Source organism: Microtus pennsylvanicus, chromosome 14, assembly GCF_037038515.1.
Source record: "Microtus pennsylvanicus isolate mMicPen1 chromosome 14, mMicPen1.hap1, whole genome shotgun sequence".
NCBI lineage: Eukaryota > Metazoa > Chordata > Mammalia > Rodentia > Cricetidae > Microtus > Microtus pennsylvanicus.
The window spans coordinates 17931642-17957600 of record NC_134592.1 but is presented as its reverse complement, the minus strand read 5'-3'; the positions used below and the strand labels follow the sequence as shown (position 1 = coordinate 17957600).

Below are 25959 nucleotides of genomic sequence, written 5' to 3'. Positions count from 1 at the left end.
ATTTTGTGTTCTAGTAGTTTCTTGTTCCTTCATAGGAATATCCTTCTTTAGTTTGGAAAAGTTTTATTCTATGTTTTTGTTGAATACATTTTCTGTGCCTTTGAGCCGGAGTTATTCTTCCTCTTCTGTAGTAATAAGGAGGGCGGCGGGGCTGCGTCCCCAAACACCCCAGCTGCCTGCCCTGCCCGGCTAGCTTATGCCCCAAAATAATTACACGGACACTGTATTCTTTTAAACACTGCTCTGGCCCATTTCTAATCATCTGTGTAGCGCCCCTAGGTGCGCTTACCGGGAAGATTCTAGCCTAAGTCCATCCTGGGTTGGAGCTTCATAGCGTGCGTCTTCCCTGGAGCAGGTAGCATGGCGTCTCTCTGAGGCGTCTGCTCCGGAGAGCAGAGCTGTGGAGTCTGAGCTCACTTCCTCTTCCTCCCAGCGTTCTGTTCTGTTTACTCCACCCACCTAAGGGTGGGCCTATCCAATGGGCCTAACAGTTTCTTTATTGCTTAGCCAATGAAATCAACAGATTGATATATGACACTCCCACATCACTTCCCCTTTTTCTGTTTAAACAAAAAAAGGAAGGCTTTAACCTTAACATAGCAAAATTACATATAACAAAACAGTTATCAAGTAAAAGTTACATCAGAAACATTTATACATATAACAAAATTGACCGTAAATCTCTATAAATAAAGCAAAATCTATATTAATGCAAATTATTCATACCTATATCATATCCCCCTTTAAATGTAAAAGAACGTTTATAAACCATATTTGGGAACATGGGCGCAGTTTTTCTCTCCAAACTGCTTCCTGCTGAATGGGGGCGTCGTTAATCAGATTATTTAGGGTGTAACCTGTGTGCCAGGTTTATCTCAGTTGGCAGTTGAGCAAAGCAATTTTCTGAAGATGTTCACAGCAACCCTTCAGGAGGACGTGGTCCATCATACCAAATCAGGATAGAAGAAGTCCAAAGGGTCTGGTCCTCTGTGAAAACAAAAGAAGACTCTCTCCAAAGCATCATATCCTTAGACCCAAATTCTGAAATCGTAATACCCTTATATCCATTCTGGTTTAGCTTGGCAACCCATGTAATGAAATGTCTCTCTGTACTTAGCTCCTTCACAGTCAAAAATTTTAAAGAAAACACAATGTACATAATCCAGACTCTCTGTGAATTTTCCATCTTTATGCGGCTTATTTTTATTTATATCTATAATTATCTGTACTCTTGTCTCTTTAAAGACAATACTTTTACTTTTTTCTTTTTAAACCATTAACTTTATTCTCTATATTCTTTTTTTTTTCTCTCCCAAGCCTACGTACATTCATCCAACAGTGTGACTCATTTAGTGGTCTGAATCTGTCCTATTGTGAATCTGCAGCATGAGACTCTTAATCTCAGGGTCGTGGGTTCGGGCCCCACGTTGGGCGCCATTTGTAGTAATAAGGAGGGCGGCGGGGCTGCGTCCCCAAACACCCCAGCTGCCTGCCCTGCCCGGCTAGCTTATGCCCCAAAATAATTACACGGACACTGTATTCTTTTAAACACTGCTCTGGCCCATTTCTAATCATCTGTGTAGCGCCCCTAGGTGCGCTTACCGGGAAGATTCTAGCCTAAGTCCATCCTGGGTTGGAGCTTCATAGCGTGCGTCTTCCCTGGAGCAGGTAGCATGGCGTCTCTCTGAGGCGTCTGCTCCGGAGAGCAGAGCTGTGGAGTCTGAGCTCACTTCCTCTTCCTCCCAGCGTTCTGTTCTGTTTACTCCACCCACCTAAGGGTGGGCCTATCCAATGGGCCTATCAGTTTCTTTATTGCTTAGCCAATGAAATCAACAGATTGATATATGACACTCCCACATCACTCTTCTACCCCTATTATTCTTAGATTTGGTGTTTTCATGATGTCCAAGCTTTCCTGAATGTTTTGTGTTAAGAATTTGTTGGATTTAATGTTTTCTTTGACAAATGAGTCTTTTTCCTCTATAGTATCTTCAGGACCTGATATTCTTTCTTCTATCTCTTGTATTCTGTTTGTTATACTTGTCTCCATAGTTCCTGTTTATTTACCCAGTTTTTCCATATCCAAAATTCCCTTGGCTTGTGTTTTCTTTATTGCGTCTATTTCAGTCTTCATGTTTTGAACTGTTTGCTTCACCTGTTTGATTATTTTCTGTTTGTTTTCTTGGATTTCTTTGAGGGATTTATTAATTTCTTCCAATTTTTTGTTTGTCTTCTCCATTTCTTTAAGGGAGTTGTTCATTTCCTCTTTAAAGGTCTCTATCATTTTCACAAAGTTATGTTTAAAGTTGTTTTCTTCTGCTTCTTCTGAGTTAGTATTATCAAGTCTTCCTTTTGTGTGACCACCAAGTTCTGGTGTTACTATGTTGCTTTTTAGATTGTTGGATGAATTCTTGCATTGGCACCTACCCTTCTATTCTTTCAAATGAGGCAGGCAGTGTCTCCGCATCTTGGTCCAATCCTTGCAGTGGCTGTCTCTTAAGTCCCCTCAGTATTGGAGCAAGCTGTGTTTCAGAGTTCCACCAAGTTTGCAGGAGGATAGGCAATTTTGGGAGCAGGGTGGGGCTAGTAGCTTGGAGGGGCAGGTGGATGGAGTTGGGTTTGGGGGGAGCCTACCCACAGGAAACTCTCCTGCTGCCTAGATAGAAAAGTCGAGGGAGTTGGGGGAGGGGCCTGGGGTTTTGTCCCAATGTGGAGTTCATAGAGAGTGGGGTGTCCTGCTACATGGCTGTTCATTCACTTCTTAGCAGTATAAATGTTTTAAAACGTTTCCCCCATAATTTGACATCGCTTTGCAGAAGAATTGATCCTTTAAAATATTGTGTGGGAAACATTGGGCTCTGTTTGGAACAAGATATCCACCAACTGCCTAAGGCCACAATAAACATGAAAAAGCCACAAACCAGTAACTTGTAAAAATCATGGGTGTGGCAGGAAATTCTGGAGCAATGGTTAAACAATTAAGAACACTTATTTTAGCTTGGCGATGGTGGCACACACCTTTAATCCCAGCACTCAGCAGGCAGAGGCAGGCAGATGGCTGTGAGTTCGAAGCCAGCCCGGTCTACAGAGCGAGTTTCAGAACAGGCTCCAAAGTTACACAGAGAACATGGGTTCAGTTCCTGGTACCTATGTGGTATCTAACAACTATCTAACTCCAGTGTCAGGGGTCTGATGTCTCTTCTGACCTCCACAGGTTCCTGTGCACGTACAGTGTACATGCATACATGCATGTACTCAGGCATACATACGGGCAAATATATATATATATATATATATATATATATATATATATATATATATAACATATATATATTACACACACACACACACACACACACACACATATATATATACACATATATGTAATATATATATATCATAGTGGAAACCTGGAAAGATTGTTCAGAAGTACTGGAGTTTGATCCCCCAAACCCATGTTTAAAAAAAGTCAAAAGCCTGGGGGTAGTTATAACACATTTATTATCCCAGCACCAGGAAAGAAAACAGGAGGATCCATGGGGCTTGCTTACCAGAAAACTTAGCCTTCTTGGTGAATTCTAAACCTACAGTAAGAAACCCTACCTCAAAAAAGAACACAAAGTGTATGTCCTCTGAGGAACAACAGCCAAGGTTGTTCTCTGGCCTCTGTGTGCATGTATGTGTATATGGATATGCACACATGTGTATACGGATATGCACACATGCTTGCACCTACATAAGAACAAATGTGAACACACACACAGTCACAGCAGAGCTGATGGAGGGAAAAATACATGGCATTGCTCTGTGTGACTGCTCGCCTGTAAACATACACTGCTCTTTTGTTCCCAGTCACCCAGACCCAAATAATCACACAGAAACTACATTAATTACATCACTGTTTGGCCCATTAGCTCAGGGTTCTGATTAACTAACTCTTACATCTTAAATTAACCAATTTCTATTAATCTATGTATCACCATGAGGCTGTGGCCTACCTGTAAGATTCCAGCATCTTCTTCAGTCTGACTCTGCCTTCTTTTTCCCAGCATTCAGCTTAGTTTTCCCCACCTAACTCTATTCTGCCCTGCCATAGGCCGAAGAAGCTTCTTATATTTTTGGTTGGTGAGCCTAGTCTTTAATGGCTGAGCCATCTCTCCAGCCTGAAGCAGCTTCTTTATTGGCCAATGGTAATAAAACATATTCACAGCATACAGAAGGGAATCCCACATTGCTTGCCCTTCAGTACATTCTTGAGAAACCTTCTCATCCTGGCCAGGAAGGCAGATGCTGGAAAGGTTTGGGTAGATTTCTCAGTCACAGGCTTCTCAACTCACATTCTCCCAGTGGTCTCATGAAGCTTCTTCCAGAGTCACACAATGAAGCTTCAAGACTAAGGGAAGACTGTGCAGTGTTGCTAGGGTGTGGCCTCGGTTTGTGTTGCTTTGGCTGTATGTCTTAACATGTAGCATTGCCCTGTCAAGGAACGAGATGCAAGTCATCGCCTAGGAGTTTGTTCTTCTAAAGGAAGCACAGACACACCCAGTGAACAACATCTGGATGCAAAGTTCCCCAGATTGGACAACGTTGACAGCCTAGAGCCTGGAGACTAGAAGTAAGCTGGACCAAGTTATCACCAGGGCTGTCCTTCTGAGACTGCCTTTTTTTTTTTTTTGGCTTTTACATGGACACTTTCTTATTCAACTTAATGACCTTACTAACACTCTATATCAAATACAGTCACATTCTGAGGCACTGGAGGTTTGGACATCAACCTGCAGACAGGTGGGTGGGACTGTTTGATCTGGTGCCCTCTTATGGCCTGCAGGCAGGCAGAACACTGTGTACATAATAAACAAATACATCTTTAAGAAATATTAAAACAGGTGTCAGTCCATTTAGTCAGCACCTAATCTTTAACGATAGGCTCAGCACAAATATTGAAGTTCTTCCTCAGGTGGGTAAGTCCCCTGTCTTCAAAGGAAATTGATTCTTCCACTCTGTGCAAGAATTCGCAGTTTTTCAAACAATTTACTTCTCATCCCATAGAGAAGTCAGATGGTGGTTTACCAAAAAGAAAAAAAAAGTTAAACATTGAATCACCTGTGTATTTTGTTCTGGTTGTGTCTGAGGCATCTTCTTTCTTAGGTCAGTTGCTCTTCACTGTCTCTCATCTTGCTTCCTGTCACCATGGGCTCGCTGTGTGTGGGCTCACAGTATGACACATTGCGGGCTCTTTAGTGTTGGGTGAATGAATAATTCAGACAAGCAGTGGAATCTTGGTGTGGGGAAATTCTGTATTCTGTCAATCATATTTTAAATAAATGCTGATTGGCCAGGCAGGAAGTATAGGTGGGACAACCAGACAGAAAGTAAAGGTGGCGCAATGAGAACAGGAGAATGCTAAAAAGGAGAAAGCCCATTGCTCCCCAGTCCTGTCCAGACAGAAGAAGCAGGATGTGACCTGCCCCACTGAAAAAGGTACTGAGCCATGTGGCTAACATATACTAGAATAATGAGCTAATTATAAGTTATAAGAGCTAATATGAAGCCTGAGCTAATGGGCCAATCAGTTTATAACTTAGGGAGACTTCTGTGTAATTTTCTTTGAGGCTTGCCGGCTGTGGGAACTAGGCAGGACAGAAACCCCAACAAGCAGGCCCTCATGTTACAGGATCTGAGCAGGCAGCTCTGGAAATGTACTGCTCTGGAGATGGGGGCCCACAAGAAGGCAAGACAAGGGAATCCTTCGCTTGATTCTGTTTTCTTCAGCATTCTGCCTGTTCTTGGAGGCCACACACTTGTCTAGGCTAGCTGTTCTCTTTAGAAACATATAGAACATTCTCTTTCTTGCAGCGCATTTTTCCTAAACATTCTCGTTTTCCTCTTTTAAAACTTACTATTTGGTCCAGATCTCACAAGTGCACTGTGAATACTTCTCATAAGATGTATACCCATAGACTCACTACCAGTTCAAAGATGCGGATGCTGTCATCACCATCAGATCCCTCCTGTGCTTCTTCCCTGTCTGTCCCCACGCTCCCTGCAGGAGAGAAGCCCATGAGGTTATTACACCCCAGTTTTCCAAAACTGATACTTCAGTTACATATGTGTCTAACCGTAAGTAATGCATTGTTTCATTTGGGGCTTTGACATTCACAGAAAGCATTTGAACTTAGTCAGTGGCCGGTTTCTTGCACAGCCTTAATGCTGTGCTTCTACGATCCATTTACACTGTGTTCAAGCCATGCTGTGTTCATTTATTCCTGCGCCTATGTCATGTATTGTCATTGGACATTTTACAGTTCGCCGGGTTGTCCTTAATTCAGAACATTGGGTTTTTTCCTGATGTTCACACTACAGTGAACATTCTTAGACGAGAGTGTCTCCTTGGTGCACACATTTAAGTGTGCTCTGGTGTGATGGCTCTTAAGTGTGAGTGCCTATCAGAATTCTCAGGAGGGAGCCCAGTGTTCTATACCCAATTCTGTAGGCATAGGATGAGGCTAAAGATTTGAGTTTCTAGTACAGTTCCAGGTGATGCAGTTTTACTGGAGCAGGGCCTTTTGAGAGCCACAGTCCCAGAATCAATACCTAGGAGTGGACTAACTGGGATGTAGGGATGTACATGCTTCATATAATAAGATAATGTCCAGGGCTGAGGAGATGGCTCAGAAAAGCACCTTTTTTTTTGGAAGGTTTGTAATTATATTTACGTACAGAAAACTCAGCAGTACTTTTAACCTAGTTTAGTGGCGAGTTCTTTGGCCTTTGCCTTTTCCAGCTTGGCAATTTGAGCCACAGATTTAGGACCCAGGATGTTGCCTCCCCAGTGGCAGCAGATCTCATCATATCTGTCATTGTAATTAGGCCTAATAGCTTCCACCAGCTTGGCCAGAGCACCCTTGTCTTCTGAGTTAACCTGTGTGAAGGCAACAGTGGTGCAGGTCTTCCTATGGACCAGCCGCCCCAGCCTGGCCGTACCCTTGATAATGCAGTAGGGGACCCCCATCTTCCAACACAGGGCAGGCAGGAAGACCACCAGCTCAATGGGGTCTACGTCGTGGGCAATCACCACCAGCTGAGCCTTCTTGTTCTCTACCAAAGTGGTGACTGTATTGACGCCCGCTCGAAGGACAGGTGGTCTCTTAGTCGGGACATCCCCTTTGCCGGCAGCTTTCTTCTCAGCACGGGCCAGCAGCCTTTGCTTCTTCTCCTGCTTGGTCTCTGGCCTGTACTTGTAGGCAAGTTTAAGCAACTGGGTAGCTGTTTGCCGGTCCAGGGCCTGGGTGAACTGGTTAATGGCTGGAGGAACTTTGAGCCGCTTATAGAGGATGGCCCTCTGCCGCTGCAGCCTAATGTAGCGGGGCCATTTGACGAAGCGCGTGAGATCTCTCTTGGGCTGGATGTCCTGCCCAATGCCGAAGTTCTTGGGCCTCTTCTCAAACAAAGGATTCACCACCTTCTTAGCCTCTTGCTTCTTCACGATGGCGGGGTCCGGGGCCACCTTCCTCCCCTTGGCCTTCTTTCCTTTGGGCATCTTGTCGGGCTGGAGGAGAGAGCAGAAAAGCACTTCTTGTGTGAACACAAGGACCTGAGTTCAGACCCCAACGTTATCCTAAATGTCAGGCATGGTGGCACATGTTTGCAATCCCAGCACTGGGGATGGACAGACAGGCAGGTCCCTGAAGCTCAGTGGTCAGAAAGCCTATCACATCATAAACTCCAGGTTCAGGGAGGGGCTCTGCCCCAAAAATTAAGGTGGAGACCTAGGAAGACAGGAAGACATGAGATACTGGCCTCTGGCTTAAACACACACAGAGACACTAATAATAATGATGACACCCAGTTGTCTCCTATGTAACTATAACATTTTGTTTTCTCATGTCAGAACCACACACATTGACCAAGCCCTGGTGTTGCTCATCTGCCTGTTCTAGACTCACTATGACTCAGACAGCGGGAAACAGGTTCCTACACAGACACGGGGTTGTCTTGTCTTAATGGATGTCAGTGTGTTACATATTTTAGGCATGTTTCCTTAACACACGAAAGGCTTGGATCTGACAGGTTTCCCAGGGAAAATAAACAGAGCAAGTCATAGAACTTCTGCGGAATGTCCCTTGCCAGCATCAGGGAAAGCAGATGGCTTCGTCGTGAGGCTCATTCCGAGCAGTCATAGAATGAAATAGATCCTGACAGCCAAAGCCACCCACAGCCATTTTTGTCAATTCGTATCTGGCACCTATCACATGCCCAGTCTTGATGCCATGATTCTGTAGAGTGTGATACCACTGTTCACTTTAAAAGCCCCTCAGTTTGAAATGACAAAGACTTGGGGAAGGTATGATTGACATTTGGTCTGTGGTGACAGGTAAGCGGCTCGTGGCGTGAGTTGTCTCCTGCCAGAATGATGCGAAGACTTTTCAGCAGGAGACAGATTTCCGTGCAGGTGACTGCACGGTTACTCCACACTTGAAGAGGTGAAGTGGGGTGCTCAGAAAGGATCTCAGGTGGACTTGAGTCTGAATCCCGATCCCAGTAGCAAAACCCCTGGATAAGAACTGCTACAAATGGCTTGGTCTTTCCTGGGCCTCTGTTTCTTCCTCTGTCGTTTTGCATGATTCTGGCTTACCCCTGAGGCCATTGAGGTTTACATAGTATTGTTGTGGGAGCTGTGGGTTGCATTCCTGCCGCCCTGCTCCCTGCCACTGGCTAGCTTTACCCAAAATAACAACACACAAACTGTATTCATATAAACACTGCTTGGCCCATTTCTATCTAGCCTCTTCTCTGCTAACTCTCTCACCTGGACTAGCCCATTTCTAATAATGTGTGTAGCATCCCAAGGTGCACTTACCGGGAAAGATTCAGCATGTCTGACCTGGCGGCTTGCTTCATTGTGTCTGCCCCGGAGAGGAGAGCATGGCCTCGCATCTGCCCCAGAGAGGAGAGCTATCGAGTCTGAGCTCACTTCCTCTTCCTCCCAGCATTCTGTTCTGTTTACTCCGCCTACCTAATTTTCTACCTATCAAGGCCAAGCAGTTTCTTTATTTTTTTAACCAATGACCTTCCTCCATCATTTCCCCTTTTTCTGTTCAAACAAATAAAAAGGAAGGCTTTAACTTTAACATAGCAAAATTACATATAACAAAACAGTTAACAAGTAAAAATTACAATATTTACATCTATTTTATGTTTATCATAACTAAGGAAAACTATAACTATAACTAACTATTCTTCAACTCCATCAAAGACTCCAGAAAGATACAAGCAAGAAATAAGCAACTTTCAAACTCTAGAAATGACAGAGACATCTCACTGCCTTGACAGTCACCCAAAGTTCCTCTGTACCGTTAATCAGGTCTTTCATGGTATAACCTGTGTGCTAGGTTCATCTCAGTTGGCAGTTGAGCGAAGCAATTTTTTGAAGGTGTTCACAGCAACCTTTCAGGAGGGCGTGGTCCATCATACCATATTGGAATAGAAGAAATCCACAGGGTCTCATCCTCTGTGAAAACAAAAAAAAAGAAACTCCTTTCCAAAGTATCATATCCTTAGATCCAAATTCTAAAGTCAAGGTATTTTCAAAATCTCTATGTTGGATTAGTTCAGCAGCATTTATAAGCAAATATCTTTTAGCAGATGTTGCTCCTTCCTCACCATTAAAACAATTCAAAGAGAGCATAATAGCATACAGTATCAAGATTTTCTGTGTATTTTCCATCTTTGTGCGGCTTTATTTTAACTCTATTTTGTTTATTTTTACTTTTTGAGACAGGTTTTTTGTATATCTTTGACCTGGAATAACTCTGTAGACCAAGCTGTCCTTGAACTCTCTGTCTGTCTCTGCCTCCCAGGCACTGGGATTAAAGGCATGTGCTACCACACCTTGAAGTCACAGAGGTCAATCTCCCTCTGGCTCCCAAGTGTTGGGATTAAAGGTGTGTACTACCACACCCAACTACTTTCTTTCTTCCTTTTTTTTTAGTTTTTTACTTTAAGAACTTCAACTTTTAGCCTGCACATATTTTTAACACACTGTAAATCATTTAAACATTTTCTTTGATTTTGAATCTTTCTTTTACTGTATATGTCTCTTTTTTGACCACATGAGTCCTTAATTTAGAAAGCAATATCAGTAGGATTAAAGCCGTGGCTTTGCCAGCTAGATGTAGCCCATTCCTTAGCTTTCTACCATTCCTACCTTGTGGCTGAGGTACTGGCCAGAGTACCTCAGTGCCACAAGTCTACAGTGTTTCAAGGTCCTTGCCATCAAACAAGCTGCAACAGACAACACTCAAGTCCTCTCTCTGTAGCTGGCCCTCCTGCCTCAAACACTCAGAGTTTGCCCTGGCAGGACGGCCCAGAAAGCCAGCATTTTAAAACAACACAGGTTTTTTTCCTGCTACTGCTGAAAACAAACAAGCATTCAGTCGGCTTTTCATCAACACCATTTAAATGTTTCATGGCAGGACCTCTTAAGAGCTGCAGGGTTTTGCAGCTAAAGCTGAATCAGGAAGCCTCTCTTAGATGAGAGCACTTACTTGCCTCTAGCAGGCAGAGCAGACCCGAGAGATTGCTGCTACCAAGAAAACATGCTTTACTCTTTCCCAAGCTTTCTCAGGCTTTCAGTGGATTCAGTTGTCCACACGTCTGGGTGCCATTCTGTTGTGATATGAGCGGCGGGGCTGCATCCTCAGCACCCCGGCCGCCTGCTAGCTTATGCCCCGAAATAATTACACAGAAACTGTATTCTTTTAAACACTGCTTGGCCCACTAGCTCTAGCCTCTTACGGGCTAATTCTCATATTTTGCCTAACCCATTTCTAATAATCTGCATAGCACCACTAGGTGCGCTTACCAGGAAATATTCAGCATGTCTGACCTAGCGGCTTGCTCTATCACATCTGTCCGGGAGAGGGGAGCATGGCGTCTCTGAGCTCACTTCCTCTTCCTCCCAGCATTCTGTTCTATTTACTCCACCCACCTATGTTCTAACCAATAAAATGGGCCAAGGCAGTTTCTTTATTTTTTAACCAATGACCTTCCTCCATCATAGTATGTGAAGTGCTGGGCACATGCTCAGGCCCTCAGTGGGTGACTCCTCGGGGAATGAAGTGTCTTTATGTTTGAGCATATATAAATTGCATAAAGTAGGGGGTTTGTTATATGACTTTTCATACAGCATAGGAGGAACTTTGCTCACATTCATCTCATTGTTGCTGCCTCCGTGTGTGTGTGCGCGCGTGCGTGTGTACACATGTATGTGTGTGTGTTATGTTTTTTGTGGATTATCTTTTTTTATTGATTTTATTGAGCTATACCTTTTTCTCTGCTCCCCTTCCTGCTCTCCCCTCCTCTTTAACCCTCTCCCATGCTCTGCCAAACTTTGCTTCTCCAGCCAAGACTGCACTAACCCATAGGCACAAACATAAAGATCTAGAAGAAAGTTTGACAAATGCGACATGTCCATTTAGCAAACCAGCAGGTTTAGGTTACCCTCTAGGGCCGATTACCTTCCCAGATAAGGGTTTGACCAGGTTTATAGCAGCAGGCAGGAGTCCTTTCCTGTGGAAGGGGCCTCAAATCCTATCAGAAAGTCTTGTTCTCGCCTGGCAGCCCAGTCATGTGACACACTGGTTCCACAGCTGGATAAGAAGGCCGAGGCCATTGTTTTCTCCCCCTCAGCCTGCTTAGCAGCTGCGGGCACCGTGGAAGCTAGCCAGCAGGGAGGAAACTCTCAGCCCAGCTCTTGCTCAGCTTCTCTGTGTCTAGCAACCAATACACAAGGTGTGTCTTCAGCAGCGGGGGCTTAATATATAGTTCTACATGTATTAAGGCAGCTAGGAGTGGGCGCCATGGGCTGTGTTGGTTAGGGCCTAAGATGCCTCCTTGGCAAACAGTTCCTAGGGAGAGAGCCCATTCTTGATATTGGGATTTTTGTTAAATAATCCATGACTTCTGGAATCAAAGTCAGTCACTCGCTCAATCAACATGCTATGTCTACTCAAACTCCTATCAAATCAGCTTACAACACGGTAGGTTTCCACGTGACTTTTCCTGTATCCCGGTCCTGGTTCAACCTCCCCATCGACTTGTCCTTCCCAATCTCTACTCTCATCACCACCATTTACTTTGATCATATTTATCTCCCCATTGCCCTGCCCTCTTCCTCTCTGTTTTCTGTTTTAACTACATAGCCCAGAGCAGCCTTGAACTCGAAGCCCTCCTCCACAAACAAGTGTGTGCCACTCTGCCTGGTTTTCCCACTTCTCTCTCTTGGGATGAGCTTACTTTGAGGGGTGACAAAAGTGTCCTCCAGTGGAGCTTATGGCAATGGTTTGCACAACCCTGAAAGCCTGGAGGCCACCAATTTGTGTACCCCGAATGTGACCACTAATGGCACATGAATTAAACCCCACTAAAAAAATTTTTTCAAAAAAAAAAAGATTTTCTCAAAAGCAAAATAGCATAGATCTGTCAAGGAACTTGCCGCAAATTAAAGAACTAGCAAGCAATTGAGATGGGATATGAACTAGGTACATTGAGGTTGGACTTCACACTACTGGGTAACTGTTTCCCTTTTCCCTGAGACAAACTTAGCTCTTTCTGAGAATCAGCTCAAAGCTGCCTCCTCTGCAGGTTTCCCTGATTTTCTCACAACCTTCATATTCCCTGTTCTGGGCTTCGCTGGGCTTAAAAAGCCCACTGCCAGGCTTTCTTCAGTGCACAGTGCCGCTCAGTGTAACCCTGTGTGTTGCTATCTCCCACGGTCTGTGTACACTGTCATTTTCCTCCAGCAAGGACACATGCCATTACCAGAAACATAGATGCCTGGGAGATGTGGGAGGGAGCGGTCAGAATCTCAGGTGAGGGTTCAGTGGCCTTCCCCACCTCCTCTTTCTATAAAGAAATGTCATCAGTCCATAAACCTGATCTTGGGGGCTCTTGCAAGTGGCCACAACTGCTCCAGCAATGAAGATAGCTGTTACGCTCGGTGGAGAACTGATCTATACTTGCAAGAGTGAGCGCGCATGCGAGCGTGCACACACATACACACACACACACACACACACACACACACACACACACATGGCCTCCAAGGGAACTGACTCATGTGGGATAGTGGTGTGCGGAGCTGGGTTGATGGTCTTGGCTGACGAGCAGTGCCCACTAATGAAGCCAAGGTGCCAGTCTAATTTCTATGAGGTCATAGCTCCGTGCTCTCTTTCCTGTGGTTGCAGACTGCCCTCCTCACCTCAGCTCACTGTCTGGTAAAGCTTCTGCCTTTGATAAAATGGGAGACTGGGGAAGAACGGGTGTGTTTCAAGAGAGCTCATTATTGCTTGTGGGAAAACACCTGCAATTTCCTGTCCAGGCGGTAGACACAAACATCATTTTCTTATCGTAGAGATAATGATTTTTAACTCTCCCTAAGCTTCGGTCAACCCATTTTTTTCATCCCACTATGGGACATAACCTGGGGAAGATTTGTCAGAACCCAGCTGAAATTGGACATCAACAGGAATTTTAAGAAAGATTAAACATCTCCTTAAGAAAGAGCCAGAGCAGATGACATGATGTTTGGGACACTTGTACAGCCTGAAAGGAAATATGCTAACGTAGCAAAACTGAGAGCAGCTGGCCCTACTTAGTTTTACCCCCAAGCTGAGGCCTTTTCTCACACTCTCAGCTAACACCCATGCTAACCTGTTATCCTCTGTCTCCCACCTAACGAATGGGGAGAGTGAACCAGGGAGATGCGTTGGGTCTGTCTGCAGACCCAGCTGGCATCACTTGGCCTGCTCATGCCTCTTCGTTCTGCATTTTCTACAGCACGCGTGCTAATGTGAACAATGCGTATTAAATGTTGTAAATAAGTGCTACCAAAACCAAAGGAGAAGTTATAGATGTCTGTTATGCCAGTAGTCTAGAGATGGAAGCAGGGGGTTGTGAGTTCAAAGCCAGCCCAAACTGCATGGCCAAATCGCGTCTCAAAAACAAACAAACAGAAACAAAACAGGGGACAAAGAATATTTATAATGCTAGAGCACTTACCTAGCACATGTAAAGGCCTGAGTTCAATCCATAGCTCTATAGAAGACCAAATTAAAACCAAACAGAAAGGGCTGAGGGGTGGCTCACCAATAGAGCTCTGGTCTGTCATGCACAAAGCCCTAGTTCCATCCCCACTGCTGCAGAAAGAACCATAAAAGCAGAAACTTCTGGGAAGAACACAAGATAGAGCTACCCTCCTGAACTGGCGCAGGGGAGTGGAAGATGAACATGGCTGTCATGCCATGGGGGCCTTTACCGCTGTGAGTCTTGCTGAAGCACCTCAACTTGCATTTATTTTTGTTTCATGGTCTGGGGATCAAATCCAAGACTTTACGCTTATCATTCTACAGCCAAGATACACCCTTGACCCCAAACTTCCTCATGAAGTCATCTGTAGAAACCTGATGTGGCGTGTGGTTAAACGGCAGAGGGATCGATACAGTGACTCGTTTGGGGGGCACCTCCATGCTGCTGACTGGGGTCTTCTATGAAAAACATGCAACTCTGTGCTAAATCCTACAACTGGGACTCATTCAAAAATGAAACAAAGATAAGGATAAAGTGGGTTTTATGAATAAAAAATAAACCTCCCTGCACTGATAACCCCTTGGCAAAAAAAAAAGGGGGGGAAGCGAGCTGCCTGCCAGCATCTCCTTGGACAATGGCAGACTCCCTTAGCTGAGGTCAGCATTCATCTCCCTGGGAGTCAAAGGGAAAACATCGCTGAGGCTCACCACTGCCTCCCCCAGTCCCACAGCTGAGGAAAGGGGTTCCATAAACGACTTTTCAGATTTTCCCAACACAAAGACTTGGGTCATCCACTGTTCTCTGCTTGTCTCTGATGGCTGTGTCCCTGTGTCAGAACTTGAGAACATTCTACCTCCCTCCCATACGGCTGGTGATTTCCACGGATCCATAGATGTGTGGCCTGGTGTGGCTATGGAGGGAAGTGCTTCTGTGTGGAGAAAGTGGGAGCAAACCATTTAACACTGTTTAACATTGGGTCATGCTGACCGGCTTCCCTAAGCCGAGGAAGGTTTTGACTCTGAAGTGTGTAACTTCAGATGCCTGATTGAATACAAGGGCTTTGCCTTCTTCACACAGCATAAAGGAATATTCACGGGGGCTGTCAAGATGCGATGGCTCAGTCAATAAAACACTTGCTGCAAAGGCCTAAATCTGGGTCCCCAATATTTTTATAAAAAGACAGTGTGGCAGGTGGTACCTGTAACCCCAAGTGACAGGGAGACAAAGACAGGCAGCTCTCTGGCCAGCCAATCTGGCAGAGTCTATGTGTTCCAGGTTCAATGAGAGAACCTAGCTCAAAAATAAAGTCAAAGCTGGTCTACAAAGCTAGTTCCAGGACAGGCTCCAAAGCCACAGAGAAACCCTGTCTCGAAAATCCATAAATAAATAAATAAATAAATAAATAAATAAATAAATAAAGTCAAAGGTGATTAAGGAAGATACCCAATGTGAATCTCTGCACGTGTGTGTGTGAGAGAGAGAGAGAGAGAGAGGGAGAGAGAGAGAGAGAGAGAGAGAGAGAGAGAGAGAGAGAGAGAGAGGCTAAAACAATTCATTGGGAGCGTTGGTTCACCCACCACCTCCCTGTCTTCATGATAACTGTAATACAAACAAAACGTCCAAGAATGTGCACCAATTTTCACCACTCCATGAAGGAGCCCATCCACAGGTGCTAAGAGTCCCCAGAGCATGTCCCAGGCCAGCTTTATCCTCATTATGCCATGACCAAGGCACACATTCCTAGCATAAAGTGTCAACACCAGGCAACTGTGCAGTGACTAGATCTTCAGACGGTACCCACAAATGGTATCTGTCATCCAAGGGTGAGGTTAGCCTACGGGCCACACAAAGTGACCAGGATGAGGATGGGCAGCTGAGGACAGGGAAGGAAGGAGCCTGCAGGAAGTCTGTCCACTTTGCACGTGTACTCCGAGTTTGCTTCAGCCTCCTTTGCTGCAGAAGGAAGTCAACCAGCAGGTGATCCCTGGTGTATTTTACAGACCCACTGCCCTGTCGGTTACTTTGCATGGGGACTGGGCCACTGAGCAAAGGTGGCTACTGGGAGGAGGGTGTCTGGGGACAGGCAGCCTGGAGGGTATCTCCAGAGAGACCCTGAGGGCAGGTAAGGAGGGAGCACTCAGGATGGGAACCTCTGAGAAGGCAGAACAAAAGCCCACGTAAAGGAAGATACAGGTGACTTGTTACATCTCTGTCCATATTCTCCCTACATTCTTCTTGTTGGCACATTAACTAAAAATATCACGGGGTTCTTGTGATGCTCTCCTACAGGCACAAAATGAACTGTGGCATATCTGCCCCTCTCATTACCTGGTCTCGCTGCCTTCCTCTCCTCCATGATAGTCCTCCTCCTCTTCCTCAATACTTCCCCTCCTGCTTTCGCGGCTTTTTAATACTCCGGGTCCTGCAGATGAAAGAAGAAATGTGATGTTGTCCTTCTGAGTCTGTCTTAGTTCCCATGACGATCTCCGGTTCTAGCCGGTTCTCTACAGATGAAAACATTTTGCTTTTCACTGAATGAAACTCCGCTGAACCACGTACCATATTTTCTCTGTCCACACCCCTGGGGGTGTATCAACAGGGATAGGCGGGTGTGTCTGCTGTGATTTAAGTTTAGCAGGAGGTTGGATTGTGGCAAAGCCTGAACTGTCTGAGGTCTTACTGAAAATAAAATAATCGGTGCTGGGGGTGACTGTTCCAATAAACCCAGCCCATGTGATCAACAGCTCCTTCTTCGGTGGGCTCTCCAGCTCTGATTCAAGCCTTGCCCAGCAGATTACCTCTGGCTCTGTGTCCCAGCAGGACAGACACGGTAGTACGCAAAGATGGCAAAAGGTGAGGTAGGGAAGGGGTTCCCTTTAGCCGGCCCCACCTTCCAGGGGACTCTCAGACCCAGCCTTGTGTGTATGTGTGCATGCATGTGTGGAGGCCACAGGACAACCTTAGATGTCAGTCCTCAGGCAGTCAACAAGTGGGTCTGGCTGGCTGGTCAGTGAGACCCCGGGATCCACAGTCTGGGGCTGCCTTGGAGCTGAGGTTACAAGTAAATGATACCATGGGTTCTGGGGACTGAGCTCTGGTCCTCATGGTGCCACAGTGAGCAGCTGACTGACTGTGGCTCAAGCCCTCCACTGGTTTTGCATTTTGAACCTTGACAGACCGTCACTAATTCGTTCTCAATAAGTGACTTCTGCCAGCACCTTTGTTTTGTTTTGTTTGTTTCCCTCTCCTCTTCCTCCCTCCCCACCCCACCCCCATGCTCCCCACTTTTGCCTGGCAATCTTCTCTGTTTCCAGTTTTCAGGAGGAGCTATATATTTTTTCTTTGGGTTCACCTTATTATTTAGCTTCTCAAGGATCATGAACTATAGGCTCAATGTCCTTTGTTTATGGCTGGAATCCACTAATGAGAGAGTACATACCATACTCATCTTTTTGGGTCTGGGTTACCTCACTCAGGATAGTGTTTTCTTTTTTCTTTTCTTTTCTTTTTTTTTTTTTTTTTTTTTTTGGTTTTTCGAAGGATAGTGTTTTCTATTTCCATCCATTTGCATGCAAAGCTCAAGATATCATTGCTTTTTACCACTGAGTAGAACTCTAAAGTGTATATGTGCCACACCTTCTTTATCCATTCTTCTATTGAGGGGCACCTAGGTAGTTTCTAGGTTCTGGCTATTACAAATAATGCTGCTATGAACATAGCTGAACAAATGCTTTTGTAGTATGATTGGGCATCTCTTGGGTATATTGCTGGTATTGCTGGATCCCAATTTTCTGAGAAACCGCCACACTGATTTCCAAAGTGGTTGCACAAGTTTGCATTCCCATCAGCAATGGATGAGTGTTCCCCTTACTCCACATCCTCTCCAGCATAGGCTGTCATTGGTGTTTTTGATTTTAGCCATACTGACAGGTGTAAGATGGTATCTCCGAGTTGTTTTTCCTGATCGCTAAAGAAGTTGAACATGTCCTTAAGTGTCTTTTGGCCATTTGAAATTCTTCTGTTGAGAATTCTCTGTTTAGTTCAGTACACCATTTTTTTTTAAATTGGGTTATTTAGGATTTTAATGTCTAGTTTCTTGAGTTCTTTATACATTTTGGAGATCAGACCTTTGTCTGATGTGGGGTTGGCGAAGATCTTCTCCCGTTCAGTAGGCTGCAGTTTTGTCTTAATGACAGTGTCCTTTGCTTTAGAGAAGCTTCTCAGTTTCAGGAGGTCCCGTTCTGCTAGCACCTTTGTGTGTAATCTCTGGCAAAGTTGAACAATGGAAGAGGAAAGAGAGGGTCACCTACCGTGCCACAGGCAGTGGGGACAGTGTCTAGGGAGAGTGCCCTGCAGATCCCACGTGGCTAGGGGGTCTTCTGATTCATATTTCTCTTTCGTGTATTTGGACTCAGATGGAGAGAAAGAACCATGCCAAACACCCCCTGCCGCATGCACTCCTCCCCTGCCTGGGAGGCCCCTGATTCTCTTCCTTCTACCGTTGGGGCCCTGACTCCTTAACCATCTGATAACAAGGTCCGCTCTGAGCATTGCAGCTTTTCTGTCTTCCCTTTAACAACCTTCTGTCTGCCAGTATTCCTGTTCTTTTTTTTAAATGACACACTGGGAACCGATGAACAAAACCCACTAGTTTGGAAGTTGTTCAGAAAGATGGAGGAAATAAATGAGTTGTAAAAATGTGAACAGTATAATTGACTCCCAGCCGTGTGTTTACCACAATCGCAAGCGTCAGGATTCATTTTCCTGCTCTGTGGTTTGGCGCAGTGGTAATGAGCCGCTTACACACAGGGCCGTGCATTTCAAAAGCCTGTGGCTTAGAATAATTAGAGGTAGGTTTCACCGTTAGCCTGGCAAGCGGCTCCGCTCCCAGGGCAAACAGTCGGTTGGTTCTGCCTCCGAGCAGCGGCAGTGACAGAGTGGGCGACATTCAGTGCTGATTATTAATAGTTGACAGACAGCATCTCTTCCTGAGCCGCTGGGGGTGACTTCCCTGCACCGCAGCAGGGCATCAACGGCAGAGTCGAGAACTTGCCATTTGGAACAATTGATTTGATATTTTATGCATTTTTTTATTCCATGCTGCCTTTTCCAGGATGGAGATAGCTTATTATTACTATTATTATTATTACTGTTATTATGTGTTTACAAAAGTGACAGGAGGCACTCACTGTAAAAATAACTAAACAGGACCCAGCGAGATGGCTCAGGGAGTAAAATCACTTGCTGCCAAGCCTGATGACTTGGGTTCTCGAGTTCTATATCTCTCCCATGGTGAAAGGAGAAAACGAGCTCCTGTAAATTGTCTTCTAAAGTCCACACAGTCCTCAGTGGAATGCTCCTTACACACACACACACACACACACACACGCACACACACACACACACACACACACACACACACCAGATGAGTAAATAAGTGTAATTTTTAAATCTTCCTTTAAGTAGCTAAACAATTTAGGCGCATATCAAGGGTTAGGCCCTGATGTAAATCCTACTTCCTATAAGCAACTGCTGTTAAGAAATTCTGTCCATTCCCCCAGGCTTCCTTTGCATATATAAGCCCATGTGACAATTTCATATTTCCAGGGGGATTGATTGTAACCTTTTGTATTCTGTGGGATATTTTTATTTCATTTTTGCCCACTTACGCTGCCTAGTGATGTGTCAGCAAAATGTGTTTGACTTTCAAATCCCCCTTCCTTATTTACCACGGGTGACCAGTGTGCACGTGAAAATGTCATAGCACAGATGTTCATGGGAAGGAAGCTGAAAATCCGTCCTCTGAGGTTAATGTGGGAAACTCAGAAATGACGACGCAGAGACGCCACAGACAGTTGTATATAGTGTGTGCCTCGGGCAAAGGTCCCAGGCTGACAGGTAAGAGCTGAAACCCAGTCTGCCTTGCTCCACACCCTACGCTCAGGGGCCGTTTCCTGCTGAGGACTGAAGATAGGAAGAGCCAGAGCATGGAAGCCTGGAAGACGTGACAAGGGGCTGGAGCTGCCTGTTTTACGTAGTGGGGTGGTGCCATTGGAAGACTTGACGCGGTATCGGCACAAGTTCTGATTCCTATTCTGTGATGATCATTTTCATAGTATGAAAGTCGTTTCCTGTGGGCCCTGGGAGGAAGCAGCCTGCAGGGGCCAAAGGGAAAAGCAGAAGATTTCTTGGGCTCTGCCATAGTCCAACCTTCGTCTGTGGGTGGCCATGCAGGTGGGAGCGCTTTAAGATTTGAGATTTCAAGGACACAGAAAGTGTTCTCGGGGTGACCAGTGATGTTACCCCATAAAATAGGAGGGTGGGCTCAAGCCCTGGCTTTGGGGCATTTATGAAGATAAGCAGGCAACTATAGCACATGGCACTAGGGTCCAGGAAGGCCTGGTAAGGAATCATGAGCTTGAACACATTCACACACACCACAAAGTAGTTCCTCAGGTCCTCTAACACAGCTGTGAGTTGTGGCCTCTTCCCTCTGTGGCAGACCCCTTCTGTAGAGGGTCACACCTGTGCCTGGTGAGAACAAGCTGAAACCCACTTCACTTTAAAGTCACCCCCTTGGAAAGGCCCCAGGGCTCCCCAGGAGAGCCTGAGGCACCCCTGGACGGCCCGACGCTAATGAATCCCATGCAGTGTGTCTGGAAGCAAGAAGTTTGGATGAGAGCTGAGGAGAGTACACCAGTGGCTTCTCTGGGGTTTAGGTTTCCAGATGAGGAATGAATACCCCTATTCCTTCTCCCAAATTCTAGAACATGGAAAGTTATGGAAATAATCCATAGGTTTTTAACTGCATGGCATTCTGAGTAACATAAAAAAATCTCACACCATTCACACCAACCCCTGGGAAACATGAATGCTGTGTTCTAGTATATGGTGGGGGGAGAGGAGAGAGAGAGAGAGAGAGAGAGAGAGAGAGAGAGAGAGAGAGAGAGAGAGAGAGAGAGAGAGAGAGAGCGCTCCCCCTAAGAACATGAATGCTGTGTTCTAGTATATGGTGGGGGGAGAGGAGAGAGAGAGAGAGAGAGAGAGAGAGAGAGAGAGAGAGAGAGAGAGAGAGAGAGAGAGAGAGAGAATGAATGCTGTGTTCTAGCGTGTGTGCAGAGAGGGAAGCTCGTGATTGTATGCCTATGTAGAGACCAGAGGCAAATCTCTTCGCTATTCTTTCTTAGGAGTCACCATCTCATTTTCTGAGACAGCCTCTCTCTTGTTGATCTAGATGACCAATGAGGCTGGGCTGCTTGGCCAGCCAGCTAGTCTCAGGCATCCTCCTGTCTCCTCATCCCCCACACTGAGATACAAGTGTGCACCATAGGACCCAGCTTCTGTGTGGGTCCTGGGGACCAAACTCGGGTCACCACATTTATGCAGCCCCAACCATCACAAAAGCTGTCTCACCGCCCTGAAGTTCTTCCCTTGGGACCCCATAGGGTTCCCGCTTGGTCCTCTTGTACCTCTGAGGGGTCTTTGGCTAATGAATCCCATCGCCTTGGGGTGGGGCCAAGGACAGTGTACCAATGACTTCTGTGGGTTTTAGGTTCCAATCCAAGAAATAAATCAAAGTCCCCCTTCCCCTGGTGGAGGGATTTCTTTATGATCCTCTGGGCCAAGCTCTGGTATTCTTCAGCTAAGTGAAACATAGCAATTTAAAAATAGCATTGTGATGGCATTCTTGTGTGTCACCTTGACAACATCTGGAATTAACTAAAACCCAAAGGGCTGGGCATACCTGTGAGGTTTATTATTATTATTATTACTATTATTATTATTATTAATCATTTGAAGTGGGAAGGCCCACTTCTAATCCAGATTTTGAGGTAGGAAGGTCCACCTGTGCCTAGGACCACACCTTCTGCTGGCAGCCTAGATAAAGGGACTGGTAGACGGACACATCTCTCTCTCTCTCTCCCTCTCTTTCTCTGCCCTCACTCTCACTAGCAAGTCCACTCTTTCACCAGCATTAGAGCCAACGTCTTCAGGATTCTGGCTTATACTGAAGACCAGCTGAAACATTCACCCTTGTGGACTGAACAACTACTGGATTCTTGGGCCTTCTGTTGGCAGACAGTCATTGCTGGACTAGCTGGAACACAGTCTGTAAGCCATTCTAGTAAATCCCCTTGTGTGTGTGTGTGTGTGTGTGTGTGTGTGTGTGTGTGTGTGTGTGTGTACACATATAAATACGCATTCATTCTATAAGTTCCGTTCCTCTAGAGAACCCTGACTAATACAATTGTGTACTGGTGGAACTTGAACCTGCTTCGGCACATGGCCACCAGCCCTCATTCTGGGGAAAGAATCAGGCAGATCATTCCTAACCCGACCTGTTGAAGTTCCTTACCAACAAAGAGCAAAGGGTATCCTCACTACTCACTACCTGTCCCCATAGACAGGAGGCCTCTGGACATCACAGCTCCCCCTGTGCAAAGTCATGAGAGCCAGGTTCTGCTAGCAGCCCACCCAACCCTTCCCTACCAGTCCCTGCCTCTTCTCCAGGAAGTGTCTCAAAATTGACCACAGTCCCATCAACATGTATAATGAAGTGGCATTGTTCATGGCTCAGCAGTGTGACCAGAGGGGTGGTAAGCGCCCCCGCGACACCCTGCAGCTTTACACTCAACACACAACGAGCCGCACATATGGAAGATGGACAGCCACGGAACCTGTGAATACATGCACCTGTGTGTGTCCGTGAACTCATTCCCTAAGCAATTTAACTAGTGGGCGTCACCACCCTTCCCCTCCCCCCCCCAGCTGTCCTAAAGAGCTGGGCGACTCCGACTCACTCCTACCCCCTCACAGTCACCGCCCACCTGCTCTGGTCAGTGTGAATCATTTGCACTTTCTAGAATTATGTGTGGTTAGACCGTACATCTGTGCTTTACCGACTGGCTCCATTCACCCAGCTGAGTCATCTTCAGGTTCATTTATGTCGTTGCAAGCATAACGTGTTTGTACTGGTTGCCCAGATTTTTGTTCCTTTTGATTTTTGAGACGGGGTTTCTCTATGTAGCCCTGGCTGTCCTGGAACTCACCTGTAGACCAGGCTGGCCTTGAATTCAGAGATCCACCTGCCTCTGCCTCTAGAGTGCTTGGATTAAAGGTGTGTGCTACCGCTGCCCAGTTGCCTACCCGACTTTTTTAAATGTCATACAATTAAAAACTGAAGAATTATTTCTAGAACTTTCCATGCAGTATTTTTGGATTTAATTAGCTGTTGGAAACTGAAATTCTAGGAAGCCATGGGTAAGGAGAGAGTACTGTATGTTTGTATAAGTGTGTAAGTGTTCCCTTTCCTCTCTCTGCTAGGAAGGGCAGAAGTCATTCAAGGGAGACAACATTAACGCCATATTAACCCAAAGACAGCAGCACCACAGGGATCCACAGAATAAACCTTACTAACCCCTTTCACCCTTTCTTGTGTCTCCCAAGTATTTTTCTGTTTCATAATTTGGCACCCTGGAAACTTAAACTCCTTTTCCTTTGTTCTTTCTCCCCTGCTCCCAGGTTCTGGTCATCCCTCAGAGCTTCCACACATAAGCATGATGCTTATATTAGTTTGTCCTCCCCCCACCCATGGATTTTTATCTTGTCAGGATAATTTATAGGGCCAGCTGGAGGGCTGACTCCTCTTTGGAGTCAAGGTAATTTAATTGGGAATGGAAAATGTTTTTAATAAATCATGTGGCATGCTGAAATCGCACACCATCCACCCCAGCCCCATGGGAACACGAATGTCGGGTTGTAGTCTATCCGTTCTATATATGTCACCTACATATGCACTTAGTGCCCATCCATCTTGGTTATCAGAGGGACTCGGTTGTTGCCACGTATGTTCAAATAACCGTTATATCATTTAGTAGTCCTTAGAGTGCAAGCATGGTCATACAGAAGAGGCAATAGAGCCCAAAGCACTTTGATACTAGGCAGAGTCTGCACATCCACTGTGAATCTTGAGGTGCATCCCCTGTGGACATCTGTGTATCCCCTTGAGTCAGTCAAGGAAAGAGAAGACAGCTTTTCTCCTATCTTCTCTTCAAGGACCTTCAGTTCAAAATAAGCCTTCACCAAAACACCATGTTTGAGTGTGATGTGTTCTGCATCTATTCTAGATGTTGGATGTTTCCGAAGGCTCATGCTTGCTTCCCAGGGTGGTGCTTGCTTCCCATAGTGGGGGGTCTGGAGGTCTATGAAGGGCACTTTCCCCAGAAGATAATTCCTCATGAAAACCCATAAGATGACTCGGTGTGTGAAAATGCTTGCCATATACAAGCTTGAAAGCTGAACTTGATTCCCAGAATCCATGGTGGAAGGAGACACTGACTTCCACAAGTTGTCCTCTGACACACACACACACACACACAGAGAGAGAGAGAGAGAGAGAGAGAGAGAGAGAGAGAGAGAGAGAGAGAGAGAGAGAATAAGAGATTTTCTATTGAGTACCGGTTGGTTACTCAGAGATGACTGTTACAGAAGCAAGAGCCTGGTCCCGGTGGTCCCTCTCTCTTTGACTTTGACCTCTGGTTCTGAAATATATGTTCTTCTTTCACATGTGGTCCTTTCATTGAGAGTCACCTTGATGTGGCATGGCCAAATGTCCTCACTGGAGATGAGCCAGTGGACGTGCCATGTCCTTGGAACTCCAAAACGATGAACAAAATAAAACTTTTCTTGTCAGAGTTACATTGTCTTGAGTATTATGTTATAGATGTGAAAAGCTGGCTGGGATAGCCACCCTTTGACACCTATGCTAAAAACAAACAAAAACCTTCCCTGACCACGTCCATGAGAATTTGCTTCTAGACTCTTCTGAGTTAGGGTATTCGTCTTAGTTAGGGTTTCTATTGCCATGATGAAACACCATGACCAAAGAGCAAGTTGGGGAGGAAAGAGTTTATTTAGCTTACACTTCATCATCAAAGGGAGTCTAAATGTTTTTACACAAAGTGCAAATGTGTTTTCTTTGCAGCTCATTGTAAGTATTGAAATCAGGCATAGCAAGACTCTAAAACTGGCTTGTCAATTGCTACAAAAAAATGCAACTGGAATTTTAATTAGGATTTTATTAATCCAATATATTAATCTCAAGAGGATAAAAGTCATAACAAAAATAGTAAATCTGATTGAGGAACATGATTCTGCCCTCCACAAATTCAGATCATCTTAAATTTCTCTCCATTTGGTCATGGTATACGATTTTTCAATGTGTAGGTCTTGCATGCCTTTTGGGAATTTATCCCAAGTATTTTATATCTTTTATAGCATTGCAAATGATCTTAGTTTATTTTATTTTTGCAGTGCTGGGGATGAAACCCAGGGTCTTGGACATATGAGGCAAACACTTGACCATCAATTTGTACATCCAGTCCCTCAGTCTACTTTCTCATTGTCCACAGCCAAATACTGCCTGTTTGCTAAGCTTATCTACTAGCTCTTAATTGTTTTCTAGATGCTGCTGGGTGTGTTTTCATCAATTGCGTCTCTTGGTGAATAAAAGCATCCCTCTGCTTTCAGAGCTGTCTGTGTCTTTGACGTGTCTGCAGTCCTAGGACCGTTAGAACACTGCTGTACAGTAAAGAGTCAGAAAGTCTATCCTCATTCATAATCATGGGGAAGCTTCAGTTGCTGTAGTTCTCATATTTACTTTCCAGCGATGAGCCTTTATAGTTCTAGTTTTCTGACCATTGTCACCATGAAGCAGATGCCACATCTTCTCAAATAATTTCTTGGCACCTAGAGAGTGATGTAGTTTTGTTTTCCAGTCTGTTGATATAGTCAATTAAGCTCATTTTTCAAATATTAAATCAACTGAGTAGTTCAGGGATAAACCCTACTCCATAATGATGTATTGTCCTT

General features: G+C 45.2%; 1 protein-coding gene and 1 pseudogene across 3 annotated transcripts in view; one reads left to right on the top strand and one right to left on the bottom strand.

Moving 5' to 3' along the window:
- Positions 1 to 25959, top strand: part of Kcnk13 (potassium two pore domain channel subfamily K member 13) — a 104280-nt gene that overhangs the window by 55930 nt on the left and 22391 nt on the right. The window lies entirely within an intron of this gene.
- On the bottom strand, positions 6740 to 7540 carry LOC142834794 (large ribosomal subunit protein eL8 pseudogene; annotated as a pseudogene).